A 14,359-nucleotide genomic window follows, 5' to 3' on the forward strand; every position below is an offset into this window, starting at 1 on the left:
TCCCCGTGCCGCGCTGCAGCAGTTTAGTGCAGCATGTGGGGACTCACCAAGAGGGCGGCTCGGTTCGGGGGTGGCTCGTGGGCCTTAGGTTGGGCCGCTTGTGGCCCATGGGCCTTAGGTTGCCTACCCCTGTTTTAGAGAGATGCCACTGTAGTCAGGAAGGGCCCACCAGAAGTCACTTTGCCCAGAACACTTTCAGACTTGGGGGACACCTCTGGATAGGAGCTGGGTGGTTCAGCGGTCTGATCTCTGGTGAATATTTTGACTGCTGCACTTTGGAAAAGTCCAATGGCAGGTTTCTGGACAAGGCTACAGCTTGAGAAGCAGGCAAAGGTGGTGGAAAGTGCTTCCGGTCAGTGCTGTCACCAATGAAACAGCTGGGTCTGGGAGCACCCACAGGCTATACCTAGACCCCCAACCAGCAGTATTATTATTATTATTATTATTATTATTATTATTATTATTAGCGGGTGGTGCTGTGGTCAAAACCACTGAGCCTCTTGGGCTTGCTGGTCGGAAGGTCGGTGGTTCGAATCCCCGCAACAGGGTGAGCTCCCATTACTCTGTCCCAACTCCTGCCAACCTAGCAGTTCGAAAGCACACCAGTGCAAGTAGATAAATAAGGTACTACTGCAGTGGGAAGGTATATGGCATCTCCATGCACTCTGGCTTTCATTGTTCCGTTGCGCCAGAAGTGGTTTAGTCATGCTGGCCACATGACCCAGAAAGCTGTCTGTGGACACCAGCTCCCTCGGCCTGAAATCAAGATGAGCGCCGCAACCCCATGGGAATGTAAGAAAGTGAAAGACTTCTGGGAAAAGATATACAATGAACTGAAGAAGATTCTAAAATATACATTCACAAAGAAACCAGAAGTCTTACTGTTAGGAATAGTAGGAAATGAGATAAAAAGGAAAGACTGTAAATTTTTTCAATATGCAATTACAGCCGCAAGAGTGTTACTGGCCCAGAAATGGAAACAACAAGAAATACCGACTGTGGAAGAGTGGAGAATGAAACTGTTAGATTATGAAGAGCTAGATAAATTGACAGGGAAGATTAGATACTTAAGAGACCAAAAGTTCATCGAGGACTGGGGGAAATTTGTGGAATATCTGGAATATTTAAGTGAGGGACAGATAACGCTGAAGGGATTTAAAGAAGCACTGTGAAAAAGTAAGAAGTATTGTCTAAAGGGAATAGGAAAAAAGAGATAAACAATGTCAATATAAATTTGAGAAATGTGTAATTAAAATTATAACTATGGATGATTTACGGAACAGCTGAGGGAAGTCCAAAAGAGAAATAAGTTGTGAAAAACGATGTGAAACTAATGTATTTTGTTTTGTTTCATTTATTGATGTTAATTAATAAAAATTTATATGTAAAGAGCGCCGTAACCCCATAGTCACCTTTGACTGGACTTAACCGTCCAGGGGTCTTTTACCTTACTATTATTATTATTATTATTATTATTATTATTATTATTACTATTATTATGGCTATTTTTATATAAATATAGGTGCCATAACTCACAATGAACTCCTGCCTTGTTCTCTTGTAATGGCAATGGCGCCTGAGAGGTGCTGGAACTGTGTTCCTGTGAGTTCTGGCTGAAAAAAGCCCTGATTACTATTTTAATCAATCATAAATACACCCATCTTCTCTGCATTAGTTTATTCTGTTTGCCCAACTCTCTCATTCACACACACACAAACACCAAACACTGATTTAGGAATTCTATTGGTCCGGTGTACTTTGAGTCCATAGATTCTTCCTTAGAGACTACTGATCTTTCTCCCTGTCTCTACCCCCCCCCCACCCAAAGGAGCAAACACATTCCAACTTTTTATATGGTGTGTAAGATATTTTTCATCATTTTTTTTCAAAGCAACGAATCGGTTGCCCCCAAGGGAGGACCAACAGATTCTAACTGCATTGGGCCAATAAATTATCCTCTGTGCACCTTTGAGGTCTGTTCGCTGCATTTCTCCATTTGATGTGCTTCTGTATTTCCTCCTTTGGGGGGCTTGAGGCGTAAGTGCAATGGCTAGACTTAGAGCATGAGGCTTGGATTGTGGAAATGCAAGGTTAAAATACTGTTCAACTCTGAAATACAGTAGTTCAGGCATTTTTTGGCTTAACAACCTGAGATATGAAAAAGCCTTCTGCCTGCACAGGTAGCCTCTCCATTTTTTCATTTGCACAAGTGACAGATGTGCTAGGAAACCTCTAATTAACCATTGCCGAATTCGCAGAATATAAGGGAAAAGCCAGGTGTATGGCAATGTGATGGGGAAAGCAGCGGAAAGAGCTTAAAATCACTATGGGGGGGAGTTTCAATTTTGGGGTCTTCCTTAAAAAAGCTCAACAACTTTGTGGGTGTCAGGAATTTTACTTTTTGAGGCGGGCTGGACTAGATAACCCTTGGAGTCCCTTCCAACTCTACAATTCTATGAATATGTATCATGGGGCTGCCATACATCCAGGAATTGGACAGGAAAATGGCGCCTGGGTGGATTTTTGTCAAATTGATGTATGGCAAGGGCGTGTGTGTTTAATTTTTTAAAAAAATCATTTTAAAATTCCCCCAAAACTTAGATTTTGGGGGGAGATGTTTCCCAAAAAAGCTTGATGACTTTTGACCCGCTTTGGGGAATATGGAAACCCTAATGTATTCTTGTTGTTGAACATTGGCATTGTGCTGAGAAACAGAGGCCTAGGGCAGGGGTGATGAGCCTGTGGCCTAATGGCCACACGTGGCCGTCAAACTGATCTCACGTGGGTATCTAGGAGGGGAAGATGGAGAGAAAGGGAGCAGCAGCAGCGGAGAGGGAGAGGGAGAGAAAGAGATGACAGAAGGAGAGAGAAGGAGGTGGCAGACACTGCTGGCTATGCACACACCACACATTCAAGGCACATTTAAAGCGCATGACTCCCCCCCAAAGGATCCTGGGAACTCTTGTTTGTTAAGGTTGAAGGGAACTTCAGCTCTGTGGCAGAAAGAGAATGAGGAAAGGGGGTGCCTTGCTCTCTTTTGTCTTAGGCCCTGTCTGATTTTTAGCTTCTCAGGGCGCCATCAATTACTCCTGAGGTGATACATGACAGAATAAAGGTTCCCCAGAAGTGTGGCCTACAGGGTGCTTTTCACTTCTGGAGGCAAGGCAGCCGGGGGGCATGGGGTGGCGGGTGCAGGAATAAATAGCCATTACTCATTTCCGTGTGTTAATTTGTTTAAATGTATGCAAACTTTAAAAAAAAAAATGCCTCAGGTGAAGACTTTGCTTTAAATAGAAAAGGCAAGCTTGCCTTAAACAAATAAAGGGGGAAGGAAACCAAAATTAGATCATTTTGAAGCTAGCCGCGTGATTGCTTTTGCCTAGAAGTGAAATCTAGTCACAAACGCCGCCCATTGGTCTCCCAGAAATCCTGTCCGTGCCTCCAGCCTCCTTTGAATTGCAAAGTGCTTATGTGAAACAGAGTGGTTAGTGAAATGTGTATATTCCCTTCTGGGCGACATTTTATGGACCACACAGGCCCAGTGGTGGGCAGAGCCAAAGGCTGAAATGGGCAGGGCAATTAAAGCCATTTTTACTTTTTGTACAGAAGGCTGGTTTCTACATTTCTACATTCTACTCCATCCTACCTTGATCTGGTTCCAATGCAGGTGTACTTCCATGACTACTCCCCATAAGGGATATAAATGCTTTTCTGCTTATTTGCTCAAGAAAACTGGAGATGCCAGCCAGATGGAGACTTCAGTTGCTAAGCTGGCATCCAGAGATCTCCATGTGGTTGCAGTTGGATCTGCGCCAGTCGCAAAACACGCCTGGTGAATTTCGAACACTAGCCCCTTGCAGTTCTGTGATTCACACCACTGAGCTGCAAGCCCTTTCCTCTGTTTAGACTGCCAGCCAGCATTTTCAGCAAATCCATGGCTCTTATTGGAACAGGTGAAGGCCTGCCTTCCTACTTTGACTCTGCCCTCTGATCTAGTGAGGGAATCGGTATGTTTCCACCCTCAGAGACCTTAATTAGTGCCTGCGTAAATATATTTATCCCTTATCGTCACTAAGAGCAACTCAAGTGGTGCCGATGGATGTGAGGTCAAAAAAGGCCACTCAAAAACCAGAGGGAGGCCTTGGTATGCCCAGGGGAGGCTCAAGAATGGGCAGTGCAAAGTACACAAAAATATTTTTTAAAAAACTGGCCTAATGGGGGGGGGGAATAAAACAACATAATTAGGATTGAGCAGCTCCATTATCCATGGAATGTTGAGTGCTGGCTTAAAAAGAACGACAGAAAACGGGGAGACAGAGAGAGATATGAGGAATGGCCTTTTTATACAGTGGTACCTCAGGTTACATACGCTTCAGGTTACATATGCTTCAGGTTACAGACTCCGCTAACCCAGAAATAGTACCTCGGGTTAAGAACTTTGCTTCAGGATGAGAACAGAAATCTCGCTGCGGCAGTGCAGCAGCAGTGGGAGGCCCCATTAGCTAAAGTGGTGCTTCAGGTTAAGAACATTTTCAGGTTAAGAACGGACCTCCGGAACGAATTAAGTACGTAACCAGAGGTACCGCTGTAGTATCCTGGAGATAAACATGATCCTTCAGGAAGAGCCTTTGCTCAGAGATAAAGCATCCACATTGCATGTCAAAATCTCCATGCTCAACCCACAGCGTCTTCAGATACAGAGGGAATGCCCCGCCCACCATCTGAAATCCTGGAGAGCCATTACCAGTCTGTGTAGCCAATACTGAGCTAGAAGGATGAATATTCTGGTTCGCTACAAGGCAGCTTTATACAGACCTGGCTGGCATCCTGCACCAAGGTCATTCCTTTTTAGGAGGCAAGCATCCACGAGAACATTTCATTGCAGGTCTCTCTGGTTCCTCCTAATGAGAGCTTGAGAGTCTTGAGTGCCGAACAGCTGGAAGTAAATTGAGGTAGCTGTAAAAAAACTAAGGCAGTTGGCTTCTATGTACTTCAGGAATTTCCTGGGTTTGCAGAAGTATGGAAGTTTGTACATGAAAAGAAAGAGACTTTAACAATAAAAAAAAAACAGATGCAAACATCACATAGACAATGGTCTGACAGGTATCAGTGAGCTTCCAGGCTTACAAGAATGTTGGTGGTAACGGAGGGGAGAGGAAGGAAGGAAGGAAGGAAGGAAGGAGTTTAAAGCAGGCGTCTGCAAAGTTATTGTGGCTTGGGCCAGTTCATGGTCCCGCAGACGCCACGGTGGGCCGGAGTGTGCGCACATGGATGCATGCACAAACACTATTTCTGGTGCTCCTTCCAGCACGGAGGAGGCATGCACAGCTTCCCATTGGCTGCAGGAGCTTCCTGCAGCCAATGGGAAGCCGGCCAGTGTTGCAGAAGGCAACTCCCGCTCTTCTCCATGCTGGTTTAGCGCAGCACATGGGAGCCGACAGCGGGGGTCCCCGAGTGGGAGGCAGGGGTCCATGGGCCGGTTAAATGACCCCCATGGGCCGCTTGTGGCCCATGGGCCTTAGGTTGCCGACCCTTGGTTTAAAGCATCAGTGAGGATGAACGCCAGAATGCCAAACGCATACCTCTGAGCCTCTCTCTGCAGGCCACACCCAGACCCTCCAAGTGTCTCTATTTTCCAGGGACAGGCCTGAATTTACAGAAGCCGCCCCAGTTTCTCATTTGATTCCGGAATGTCCTGCTTTTCCTTAGGCACATAGGCGCCGACTCCATGGGGCCTGAGGGGGCCCGAGCCCCCTCAAAAATTCGTTTGGGGGGGGCTCTGCCCCCCCCCCAATAATTTAAAAAAAACAAAGCCACTCCCGATCTAGAGAGGGGGTGGGGTTGCGGGCTCTCGACCCATCAACAATCTTGCGGGGCTGGCGTCAGCCCCTCGAGAAGCGGGGATTCCCCCTAGCTCATTAATATTCACCGCCCACGGCGGCAGCCAATCGGCTGCCGCAAAGGGCGGGCCCTCACAGGTTCACTTAAGGTCGGGGCAGCCCGGGGCTCGCCCCTTTCGTTCCCCCAGCAGCAGCGGTTTGGAGGTCTTGGGCCCCCCCAATATTTTTTATAAGTCGGTATGGGCCCCCGCCCCCCCAATATTTTTTATAAGTCGGCGCCCCTGCTTAGGCAGTCCCTATTTTCCCCGGAGAAATGTTGGAGGGTACGGAGTTACGTGACCCCTGAGCCAAGGAGATAAGTAGCTATACAACCCTGCAGGGAAATTTTTAAATGTTTAATTATGTTCTTCTATATGTTGGGGCGACCCAGTCAGATGGGTGGGGTATAAATAATAAAATGAGGATGAGGATGGAATAGGACATCCCTCTTTTCATCAGATAAATGTTGGAAGGTATCCACACCACTCCCCCATCCTGCTTCACATCTGCCTTTCTGCCAGGCTAGAAGGTGTCCTTGAACTCTTATAGCACCTTTTGTTTGTCTGGACAGAGGATAGAGAGGGGTGTGTCTGTGTGTAAAGGTAATATTCCTATTTGTTGCATTGCTCATTCTTGCCTCTGGCTCCACCCACCACTGGCAAGGATTCCATGGAATGTTGCCAACAAGGGGATGCATCAGAGGAAAAGGACCCAGGGCAGGCTGTGGGTAGCTGTTAATTGATTACTTTGCATTTATTTAATTCATTTTTAATGCAAATAGCAGCCACGGGGTGTGTGTGTGTGTGTGCATATTTATCAGCAAGCGTGCAGGGGAAATTTAACCCTTCTCTTCTGCCGTCCTGATGAAAATCACTGGCTTACAAGCAATGTTAGAAATTAGCCAGGGGCCAGGTGCATTTTGCAGGGGTCCAATTGCGATCGTGCGGAGATCTCTAAATGCCTCATTGGCAACTGACATATTCCTCTGGCTGGCCTCCCCAGCTTTCTTAAGCAAATAAGCAGAAGAGCATTTATACCCTTTTCTCCAAGGACTACATGGTTCAGCCCCTTCCTCATTTAATCCTTACAAAGTAAAAAAAAGGTAAAGGACCCCTGGATGGTTAAGTCCAGTCAAAGGCAACTATGGGGCTGACCCTGTGATGTAGGTTAGGAGGCCACCATTGGCCCAAGGTCACCCAGTGAGCTTGATGACTGAGTGGGGATTTGAACCCTGATTTCTTAGGTCCTAGTACGTCACTCTGACGGCTACACCACACTGGTTTCCTAGAGTACTTCTGCTATGGGACGGCTCTGTAAATTAAGTAGGTAAATAGATATGGGGAAAGCAAAATGTCACTTAGAGAAGGATCTGAAATATTTTCCTTGAAGCTTGAATTTGGTTTATTCTGTATTGTTTTATTTAATGTGTTGCAAACTGCTTTGAGATATTTTTTCCTTAAAATATAAAGTGGTATAGAAATGATAATAATGATAATAAATAAAATTTCATCACCAAAAATAAATAAAAAGCACCTAGATATTCCGTCGTGGTGGCCTTAACCTAGGTTTAAGGTGCCATTTGATGGTTAGCTTAGATATCTGTGTTTCTAACACTGCTTAGAAGCTGTTATCTGCACAGGAGAAGATGATACCATTAGCAGTCCTGCATCCACACAAGCAATATGTGGCAACCAGTTCGACTGCGAGGCTGTTTTTGGGTTTTTCCCTATGACCTCCAGCCCACTCATAACAGCCAGCATCCTTGTTCTTTCTTTTGTGTTCTTTTTTTAGACTGTAATCCTCCATGTGAGGCCTGGCCTTGCTTGTATTTCTTCCATACAACGCCTGACATTCTTAGGCTCCTAACCAGCGCACCAGCATTTTGTGCCTATTCATGCGCAGGACAGGGAGATTAAAACAGAAGAACTGCCGTTGCATGCCCGTGCATGTTAATAACGTCTTAGAAAAGCACCCTCAACACCCCTGAGAGATAGCTCAGTTGGTAGAGCAGGAGACTTTTAATCTCAGGATTGAGGGTTCGAGCCCCACGCTGGGTGAAAGATTCCTGCATTGCAGGGAGTTGGACTAGATGATCCTCATGGTTCCCTCCAGCTCTATGGTTCTATGACCTCCCCTCCTCAGCCCCCCAAAAGTTATTAAAAAAACCAACCATGTTTAGGGAAATTTTTAATATTTAATGCTGTATTGTTTTTAACATTCGATTGGGAGCCGCCCAGAGTGGCTGGGGAAACTCAGCCAGATGGGCGGGGTATAAATTATTATTATTATTATTATTATTATTATTATTATTATCCCTGGGTTAGTAGACACAGAGTATAATGGAGTATATATGGAGCTGTGTTGGGAAAATGGCCACTCCAAATTCTCTACCTCATTTGTGTGCACCAGATTGCCCAGTGTTGTGTGGGAGGGATTCAAGTGCATACCAGGAACTTTGGGTTTGTGCAATTAGTTGTACCTTGTTTTGCGGCTGGGATCCGTTCCGGAGCCCCAGCCGCTAGCCGGAAAGGACACAGGGCAAAGTGCCGCGTCTGCGCACACATACTGAGCTGTTTGCGCTTCTGCGCAAACGCGATTTAGCACTTCTGCGCATGCGCGAGCAGCAAACCCAGGAGTAACCCGTTTGCTGGAATGGACGCTAGACAAGGTGAACGTTCGCGGAGGTATTAATGTAAAGGGGTTCAAAGCACTGCTACAAAATACTTTCCAACATGCCCCAGAGAAAAACTGGGATGCGTGTCTTTCGGGGCTGCGCTCCCATGCGGGCCATGTGACTAGCGCAATAGTACGGCACCCCAAAATGCACGTCTTTCGGGGCCACCATCTCATGGGAGCCAGGTGACTCACACGAGAGCACGCCCCCCTCAAAAAAACAGGATGTCCCACTTAAATCGGGACAGTTGGGGGGTATGCAACAAATGCACTTGAAAGAAAAGGCAGACTTTTTGCAGTTTGTAAAGTGACAGGGTGGAATGAAGAATTGACAGAAAGACATATAAACGCCCCTACAAGCAAATTGGGAGGGAGGGAGGACGGATGAATGCTCGTTGTCATATAACCTCTCTGCCAGCAAATCAGGACAAAAGTTCAGTAAAGATGCCATCTGGAGGGGCCCAAATTGTGGGGAACATTCCACCAAATATCCCTTATGGGGAGGACAAATTCTCTAGCAGTGTCTGGAGCAGGAGCTCATACATCTTCTCCCAGCAACCCATCTGGTCCAGCATCTTGTTCTTACAACGGCCATCCAGCAGGAACTGAGCTTCACAGCACTCTCCTCTTACTGCCTCAAACAGGGGAGGTGGCTGCTGTGTTGGCAGCCTGGAATATCCAGACCTCGAGTTGTTATGAGACATTTTGGGGTGGGGACAGCAGCCATCCAAAACGCGTGGGGCAGACAACATTCTGCGAAATAGCCCCCTTTCCCTGGGGGTGGAAGATGAGGATATACTGATAAATGTCTTCAGAGAAAAATATCTTCCAGCGGAGCTCTGAGCAAGCTCAGCTTCTTAGAAAACAGAATTCTGCAGCCAGTGGCACTCTAATTTCTCTCTGTTCCTGCATAATCACAGTCTCATGCTCTGAGCATGATGGCAGACCCTCCAAGTGTCCCTAATTTCCAGGAACAGATTTACAGAAGCCGTCCAGGTTTCTGATTTGATCCCGGAATGTCCTGCTTTTCCTTAGGACGTCCCTATTTTTCATCAGAGAAAGGTTGGAGGGTATGGAGTTATGCAACCCCTGAGCCAAGGAGATAAATAGCTATACCACCTTTAGAAGACATCTGAAGGCAGTCCTGTATGGGGAAGTTTTTTAAAAAAATTAATGCTTTATTATGTTTTTATATACTGTATTTGTCACTCTATAAGATGCACCAGACTACAAGACGCACCTAGTTTTTGGAGGAGGAAAACAAGAAAAAAAATATTCTGAATCTCAGAAGCCAGAACAGAAAGAGGGATCTCTGCGCAGTGAAAGCAGCAATCCCTCTTGCTGTTCTGGCTTCTGTGATAGCTGCGCAGCCTACATTCGCTCCATAAGACGCACACACATTTCCCCTTACTTTTTAGGAGGGGAAAAGTGAGTCTTATAGAGCAAAAAAAACGGTATGTTGGAAGCTGCTCAGAATGGCTGGGGCCACCCAGTTAGATGGCCAGGATATAAATAATAAAATTATTATCATTATCATTATTATTATTATTATTGAATAGGATGCCCCTAGTTTCATTGGAGAAATGTTGGAGGGTATGCAATGGTCTCTCTTTTCCAAGAGACTCGACACTTCTGTGTTGTCTGCCTTTCTGCCTGTCTTTACGTGTAGTCTCACACATAACAGTGACACGTTACAGTAATGGTAACACTTGAGGTGTTACACAAGTGTTATATATGCACACATTTTACTACCCTTGTGCTAATACCATTTAACACCATCGCTATTAACTTCCATCTGGAGTATTTACAGTATCAAACATCTCGTGAAATGTCCTGTTTTACACAAGAGACTTGGGGTGCCCTGGACTTGCACAATTGAACCAGATCTGTGTTGAGTCCATGTCTACATTTGCAGCATTTTAGCAAATCTAGTTAAAACCTGCTTTACAAAACAGAGAGAGAGAGAGAGGAGGATACTCCCAAGTATTTTGAATAAGGCCTATCCCAGGCCTGCCATGTGCTGGGTCGGATCCGCACCCTTATGCCACTTTAACAGTCATGAGGAATCCTCAGAACTGTGCTAGAAATTATAGCACTGTGAGGTTAGTGCCTTTAATGAGCCACAGTTCCCAGGTTTCTTTGGCGAAAGCCATGATGCTATTTTGTCGTTTTAGTTTTTGCCTGTTACAGTGGTGCTTTTCCCATTTTCAATGCCTGCTTCGAACAGATTTTTGCGGGACGTGCTGAGCCATGAAAGGGAGCATGAACCATTTCCGAGGTGGACTCTGAGCTCCTACTGAAAAAGCCAGCTTGTATTAACTTCAAAGTGGGCCAGATGTTTGTGTGAATTGCCCTCTGATCTCATTGACTTGGCTTCCTGGGGATTTTCTTCTTCTTCTGGCATTCTTGATGTTTCCAAGGACCTATCTTTAGTTATGGCATTATCCGATGATTCTGTCCAATCTTCTCTTTATTATTTTCCTCATCTTCTTGTTGTTATCATATATTCCTTTCTTTGTGACCTCTGATAGTCTCCACAAGCGGATTAAAAACAAACGTTTTTAACAACGTTTTTAACGACCTCTTTGGAGGTCTTTAAGCAGAGGCTTGACAACCATATGTCAGGAGTGCTCTGATGGTGTTTCCTGCTTGGCAGGGGGTTGGACTCGATGGCCCTTGTGGTCTCTTCCAACTCTATGATTCTATGATTCTATGATTCTGAGGAAGAGGGAGAAATTCTATGACAACTTTGTCGTAATACAGATGGATGGATTAGTCTTTTTCCATTTTACGTAGGTTTTGTGTGCATTCAATCACAATTCTTCTCTATTTCATTTTTTCATTATTTTATTTTTAAAATAAAAGTGCCTTTAAAAATTGTATACAGTTTCTACTAAAATACAAATTTTGTGTGCTTTTCTATGCTTTCCCCCAGAATATGCATTTTTGCATGGATTTGCATGCATAAATACACATTTATGTGCATATATCTGAGCGGAAAAACAAGCTGTTACCTAGCACACACACACACACACACACACACACACACACACCCATCACTACCTCCAATAAGACAAATCCCAATCTGGAACCAGTGCAGAGAAGACTTCATTAGACTTGGTCGGTATGGGGCTGGTTGCCTTTGTGTTGAGTGTGGGGTCAAGCAGTGGTCAGCCAAGCTCTTCACTGTGGCATCAGGCCTGCATCAGGCAGCAAGGTTAGCAGGTCCGAACAAAAGAACCTTACTTTGCAAAAATTTGGAGAAGTGTACAGTCAATTTGATACCTGAATTCCCACCCATGTAGGTTGGTTGGTTTGCTTTAAAATGCTGACTAAGCAAAAAAAACTCCTCCGCCACTTTAGAGTTGGACCTTGAGTATGTTACCAAACAAGGGATATCTCTCTCTCTCGTTGCAACTGATGCCAGAATTAGTTTCATTTCCACAGAGAAGATACTGTATGGGGAGCTACATCATACCAGGACAGACCACTGGCCCATGTAACCTGCTATTGTCTACACTGGCAGTAGATCTTAAGCGGAGAGCCTTTTACGATCCCGGTGGCAGACAGGACAGAGATCCCTGCGTGGGGGCGCCTGGCTCATGCCCCCTCCATATCATGCGCCCAGGGCCCTCCCCACACTACACCCCTGCTCCTCCTGCCCCACCGCCCACAGTATCTGCCTGGCTGCGATAATATCTAGCAAATGAAATTGGAGGTGTCAGGGGGTTCAGAGCAAATGGTGTCCTTTAGGGCTAATTATAGGCCCTTTTGGCAGGTGCCGAAAGTGGGGCAGGCGTCCCAGGGCTGTTCTGCTTTCTGGGACGTCGTGTGCTGCTTGCACACAGATTGCTTGGGCCCTGGGGCCGGCTGGAAACTGGGACACGGAGCACGAAAAGTCAGTGAAGGAGACTGGGGTGGAGGTGGTTGGGGCGGAAGGGAACATTCAGCTGGCATGCGGAGCAAGGACCTGAAGCGAGGGATCTCCGCCTTGCACGTCTTGTGGGGGAAATACAGAGATGGGGAACTGGGAAATAGGGGGGGGGGAGAGATCCGACAGACATGCAGAAATTAAAAGGGCAAAGTGGGCGGGAGGAGTGAGAGAATGGAAGCACTGGGCAAGCCAAGAGGGAGAATGTGCATGTTCTTCAGGGCATTTCCAGGCATTTGCCATTTTGGGGAGGGATTCCCAAAAGACTGGATTTTTTCGTGATAAAGGAAGCAGCGGGAGAATGCCTCAGAAAGTGCGTCACTGCACTTGCTTTGATGACCCATCACCTAACCTCCCGCAGATAAATCGGAATGAAGGCATATTAAGCAGCCAACGTTGTCTAAGCTCCCTGAAAATAAATCAGAATGGATGCTCAATAAGCAGCTCATCTGGAAGCATCATGCAGGCATGTATGCATGCAAATCATTCCGATCATGTGCCACTAAGGACCCATTTGGGAGCATGTTAAAATAAGTGTTTTCCTGTTCAAAGCATCGCGCACCATGACCCAGTGGCGCTAAACCAAACCATGCCTAAGTGTGACCCCATATACCACTATGCTGCTGCTGCTGCTATGGTACCTGGCATTACATATGAACCTAGGTTCATGGTTTGCCTCTTCCATACAAACCACAAGCCTTGGCAACAGCAAGACAAACCATGAGCCTAGCTTCAGATGTAACACTAACCATGGTTTGTTTGGATGTAACAAACCATGGTTAGCACAGGTAGCGCAGCAGCAGCAGAACAGGGAGAGGAGCGAAGCGGCTGGGATTTTTCCTGTGAGTACCCACACGGTCACACATTCACGCTTAGCCATGGTTTAGTTTAGAGTCATGTGCGAACTGGGCCGTTGCATCAATAATCATGCTTTGGAAGTAGGAGTGGGAAGCAGGTGACTGTGCGCAGATTGAAAAACGAAGTTCGCAACATCTCTGTGTTCCTCCCTGTGTACAAGTTATTCTCCCCATCTCTCTCTTCATAGCTATGTTCCCCGGGTTTCTTGCCACGTCTGTACTGGAACGAATCCTGCTTTCAGTGCAGATCAAGGCAAGCTGCCTGTCCGCAAGTCTTCCAGGGATTCAGAGCTAATAAGCCAAAGGCTGATGTAGGAAATGCGACCCCCTACTTCCCCTCAACCCCGATCCCTGGTACAATAGTGGGGGGGTTGTGTCTGCCCACCCACCCCACCCCAGTTTGGGGCTTACTGACTGCAGCCTCCCCCTCCACTTCTCTTGCTCAGTACTAGTGAACGGAGTTGTATTAAACACAGGGAAGGAGCAGCAACTGAAGAAACATAATTGGACCTCCTGTGTGGCACAAGCTGTGGGATGGGGGATGAAATTAGATTCCAGCTAGGGTTGCCAACTGTCCTGTATAATACAGGTTTGTCCTGTATTCCAGTGTAAAGTGCTACATCCTGTATTGATAAGGTTTTGTCCTGTATTTCTCTCTCTGTGCCAGGTTAGGGATCCTCTCCCAATGCATGTTTTTGAAAGGGGTTGTGAAAGGTCATTTATTTAAGCGCTGGGTAGCCAAGCACAGACAGTGTGTGTGTGTGTTGTGTGTGTGAGAGAGAGAGAGAGAGAGAGAGAGAGAGAGAGAGAGAGAGAGAGATTCCAGAGGGGCCACCCTGTGAGGTTCCAATAGATTGTAATGGATTGCTTTGAACTCACTTCATCACCAGGTGAAACAACAGAACAAAGATTCTGGACTAGATTCCACTCTAGTCCTAGTACTGTATGTCTGCATGTTTTTGTCTGCACGCCTTAGCATGTCTTTGTTTTGTGTCGGTATAGCAGAGAAAGCAAGAGAA

The 14,359-nt window shown here is 46.1% G+C and overlaps 1 protein-coding gene across 6 annotated transcripts in view; it reads left to right on the forward strand.

Moving 5' to 3' along the window:
• Positions 1 to 14,359, forward strand: part of SHANK1 (SH3 and multiple ankyrin repeat domains 1) — a 112,972-nt gene that overhangs the window by 16,262 nt on the left and 82,351 nt on the right. The window lies entirely within an intron of this gene.

This window comes from Podarcis cretensis, assembly GCF_951804945.1.
Source record: "Podarcis cretensis genome assembly, chromosome: 13".
NCBI lineage: Eukaryota > Metazoa > Chordata > Lepidosauria > Squamata > Lacertidae > Podarcis > Podarcis cretensis.